We start from the raw sequence: 4,986 nt of genomic DNA, 5'->3' as shown, positions 1-4,986 counted from the left end.
TGTTTCCAAGATTGTATATTTTTTGTCCCTTGTGAGGGCAACTGCTCGAATTCCTCTATTCTCGGTCTCCACCCATTGACCATCATGACATCTGAATTATCTAAAATATGTGCAACCATATCATCAGCAGTACCTTTAGAACACCAATCTATTAAACCATTGTCGGCCGATTCAGTAAATGTTTCTTTTAACAAATACTCTTCCGCAATGGTTTCAACCCATTTTACCTCTTTACTTTCTTCATGATCACTGGGTTGTTTGCCTATACTAAATATGTTCAGTTCCAAGGTCATATTGCCAAAAAAAAGCTTCATGACACCATTCCTACAATTGATCAATGCATTAGAAGTTGCAAGGAATGGACGTCCTAAGATGACCGGAATCTGAGATGGTGAATTGGAAGCCGGATGTGTGTCCAGTACGATAAAGTCAACAGAAAAATAGAACTTGTCTACTTGGATCAACACATCTTCGATAATCCCTCTAGGGACCTTCACTGACCTGTCAGCTAATTGTAAGGTGATAGTTGTTGGCTTCAACTCATCCAAACCGAGTTGCTCATATACCGTATATGGAAACAAGTTCACACTCACTCCTAAATATAGCAATGCTCGCTCAATCCTAAAATTGCCAATGATGCACGAGATAGTTGGGTAACCTGGATCCTTATATTTAGGGAGAATGTTATGCTGTAAAATCGCACTCATATTTTTAGCCAGAAATACCTTCTTCTTGACATTTAACCGATGCTTGACAGTGCACAAATCCTTCAAAAAATTTGTATATGAAGGCACTTGTTTGATTGCATCAAGAAGAGGTACATTAATTTTTGCTTGCTTAAAAAGCTCAAGAATTTTAGAGTTTGGTTCAAGCTTTTGCAAGGGCTATAATCTTTGTGGAAATGGTGCTGGAAAAAGACATTCGATTTTTTCAGCAGATGTTGGTGCTTTGGTTTCTTCGTTATCCTTTTCTTTTGTCTTGGGAGGGTCAGAATCAGGTATGACTTGTGTTTGTTCTGGGACTGGTCGGTCATTAACTTTTCCACTTTGCAAAGTTATTATACTCTTTGCTTGTTCTTTATGCGAAGTTGAAGATGATGCATTGCTACCACCGTAGACTTGAGGGTTAGGTTGTGGTTGAGCTGGTAGCTTGCCCTTCTCTGGAGAACTTAAAGCAGCAGTTAGCGTTGTCAGTTGATTTCTTATTTCATCATTGATTTTGGCTTGACCTTGCATGAAAGATTGCTAAGTTTCTTCGATACTGGGTTTTTGAGGGGGTGTGAGTGCATAATGAGGTTGCGGAGGTGGAGGAGTTGGGTAATATACTTGTTGAGGTTGGTCATTCCTCCACCGAAAATTTGGATAGTTCTTCCATCTAGGGTTGTAAGTACCCAAAAAAAGATTATTAAAAAAATTTTGATATGCATTCATAACATTGGCCTGATCGTGCAACACTTTCTTGAATGCGGGTATTGTGGGCAATGAGTGGTGAGATGGCCGGCATCTCACAAATCTCATAACACTCGCTGTTATGTTCTACGGTCTTAACGGGTTCAATCATTCTAAGTTCAATTTTCTCTACCTTCATAGTAACGGCTGCCATTTTAGCCTGAATATCATCCTGAGTACTAAGGTTGTAAAGGCCCCCATGTCCAATGCTAGTAGGCTTAGGCAAAGGTTTATTCATTCTGTCCCCTGTATTCCATAATTGTGTAGTCTCTGCAAGAGAGTCTAAATAGTCCCATGCCTCATCGGGTTGCTTTTCCAAAAATAGACCATTGCACATGGTCTCTATAAATTGTTTTAACTGTGGAGACAACCCTTCGTAAAAGAAACTAATGGTTCTCCATGTTTCAAACTCGTGATGAGGACAAGAGAGAAGCAACTCTTTAAATCTCTCCCAGCATTCATAAAATATTTCATGGTCTTTTTGTTGGAAATTACTAATGTGCCTTTTCAAAAAGTTAGTCCTTTGTGTGAGAAAGAATTTTTTCAAAAATTCTCTCTACATATTATGCCATGTTCCTAGCGATCTAGGTCTCAAGAAGTTCAGCCATATTTTGGCTTTATCCTTTAAGGAAAAAGAAGACAAGGTCAATTTAAGGACATTTTCCGATACATTTGGCACTCTAAATGTGATGCTAATTTCCTCAAAATCCTTAAGGTGAAGATAAGGGTTCTCGGATTCCATCCCATGATACTTGGGCAGCAATTGAATTACCCCTGGTTTGATTTCAAAGTGTCCTACGTTATCAGAAAAAATTATGCATGAAGGCCGACTAGTCCTAGTCGGTTGTAGGTATTGTCTCAGAGTCATAACATGGGGTTCACGTTTTCAATCGTGGTGACTCCCCACATCTTCATTTAAATCATCCATCTCACAAGGTGTGAGATACTGTGATGGAATTTCAGGGATGTGTCCTAAGGGATGATCTAAGTTGTACGACTTAATCAACCGGTGTCGTCCCTATTCCACTTTAGCATGCAAAATTTTTCTCTCTCCTTTTTTTTGTTTTTTTTTTGTTTTAAGTACAAGTACCACCTAAAGATGTCTAAAACGACACCCTAATACAGTAAAACAAAAATCTATTCACAATCAAGCATGCATCAAAATATTACACCTCAATTTCTAATGTTTTTTTTAAATTTCTAGACAGTTCCTAATTGGTTTGATGAGGACACCTAAGCCTCCAATCCGGTCAAGTAACCTAATCGACCAGGTAAGCTCCCAGGTAAGTGGAGGGGTCACGATGCGTTTAGCAAAGGTTCCACTTAAAACTCACTTTCCTTGAGCAGAGACTGTCTTCCTTAGAGGGACAAAGCTTGCCTAGACATCGACTGGGCTATAGAGCGAAATTGGTGCAACTTTCGATGGTCATCGTCCTATTGAGCTCGAATGTCCTTAGGGGCCAATGTCTAGTTGATTTTAGTTAAGCTTAGGATATTTATGCACTGGGATGATTTTTGGGCTAAGGACGAGTGATGAAATTCCGATCTTATCTTTTTTTAATGGGTTCAGCCCTTAGAATATTTTATGTTAATGCCTTACACTATATGCAACAATCAAAAGATTTTTTTTTAATGTTTTATGACATGACATTAAATTACATTGAATAGTTGATCAAGCAAAAAAAATTTCTCTTTTTTTTTATTAATAGAAAATAGAAACTTACCTAAACTAAATCTCTAATTGGATCTAAAAATATGCTAATAAATCAGCCGCTCCCCGGCAACGGCGCCAAAAACTTGACGCGTTTGCAAAAATGCTTTCGCAAAACTAATCTTCTAAGTATAGGAGAATCGTACAAGTAGTAAATTCTCGGAAGTCCGAGGTCGAATCCTCAGAGAACGAAATATATATGAGATTATTTAGTATAATTTTAGATTAATTAATTCAATAAATTTGTGGATTAAGATGATGTTTTGCAAATAGAAAATAAATCAATAAATAGAGAATCGAAGTTTGGATAGATTAAGATGGTGTAGGGATCCAGAATCTTCTTTGATAATATTAAATTCATGCGATAAATTCTATGATTCTTTTTTTTTTAAGAATTATAAGCAGATAAAATTTAATTATGGAGTATGTTCTTGATAACTCGAATTCTCTTTTTAAGTATTCAACGTGCCTTATAACGTCAACGATGAATCAAATAATCGAGGAAGACATGTATCAATAAGCATAAATCATAAAAGAATTTTCAATATATAAAAATCATGGCATAATCAAAAAGATAAATCGTATAAAACAAAGGAGTAGAATTTACATCATGAACTCGGTACATCAAAGGATCTTCCTTCACCCATCACCTAGGACTTTAGCCGATCATCTTCCTCTCTTTTTCTCACTCTCTTTTTTTTTTCTTTTCTTTGGCCCGAAACAGAGTATCCCCTCTCTATTTTTTTTTTTTTTTAGAATGAGAACCCCCCCGATGCCAGCCGAGAGAGCTCCTCATATAGTTCGTGAGAGCCCTAATGCTCGTAGGGGAATAGGGGCGGATGGATCGCGATCTCTTCCACGCAGGCGCTGGGAATGTTGCTAGGATGCGGGATCTGGATGCTTCGTGGACAGCTGGGGAAGATACGGAATGCTAGGAGATGCGAGAGATTCACACGCAGACGCGGAAGCTTGGACTGGGACTTGAATGGACGAACGGGATGACTGGAGCGATCACGAATCTGGAAGACGCACGGATGGATCGCAATCTCTTTCACGCGGGTGCTGGGAAGCTTCATGGGATGCGGGATCCGGATGCTTCGTGGACAACTGGGGAAGATATGGAATGCTAGGAGATGCACGCAGGTGGATGAGGCTTGGAAGGAGCAGACGGACGCATGGGATCGCATGGGATTGCTGACGAAGAAGGCTGTCGCAGGATCTTTGGCATGCATTGCGAGAGGATCGTGGACGGCTGGGAAAGGGAACGCTCAATTTGGGAAGTCCCTGATTTGGAATCATGAAGTTGACTACAGATGGCTGGATTGGGGGCTTGGACAGCTGAAGATGAAGCGTGGGATAGCCAGCCAATACTCGAAATACTTCCCCAACTACACGTGATCTTTCTTTATTTTGATCCCCAATGTGCTCTAGAAGCTGTGGCATGTAGACATGTGTAGCTCCGGTGCAAGTGTGCTTGACCAGGTTCAATTATGCTCCTAACATCATCAGGCTTGGAGCCATGCCTTATCCCAAACTATACAAAATGCGCATTTAAACTCTGATTTACAATAACCTGTGCCAAATAAAAATATAATATTAAATCAGCAATTTTATCGTTATCTGTTGGCAATAATACTAATTTAAGTAGTATGTAGATCGCACTTTTGTGCTCTCATCAAAGGTGAAGGAGATCTTCTTGATCTTTGATGAGTTCGAGATCCTACTAATCCCTAGGATGTGGAAAGGAAAGGTAGATGCCCTATCAAGGTTAGTTTAGATTGTTCAGACCTAAAGAGGACAATGTATATAGAGGTACTGGAGAAGTTG

The 4,986-nt window shown here is 39.3% G+C and overlaps 1 non-coding gene across 1 annotated transcript; it reads left to right on the top strand.

The window, feature by feature from the left end:
* Positions 1–1,855: 1,855 nt before the first annotated feature.
* On the top strand, positions 1,856–1,965 carry LOC120113209. The gene has a single exon (XR_005515011.1). It is a non-coding gene; the product is annotated as a small nucleolar RNA R71 (small nucleolar RNA).
* The last annotated feature ends 3,021 nt before the right edge of the window (positions 1,966–4,986 follow it).

Source organism: Phoenix dactylifera, chromosome 14 (genome assembly GCF_009389715.1).
Source record: "Phoenix dactylifera cultivar Barhee BC4 chromosome 14, palm_55x_up_171113_PBpolish2nd_filt_p, whole genome shotgun sequence".
NCBI lineage: Eukaryota > Viridiplantae > Streptophyta > Magnoliopsida > Arecales > Arecaceae > Phoenix > Phoenix dactylifera.
This window is presented reverse-complemented; position numbering and strand designations above follow the sequence as displayed.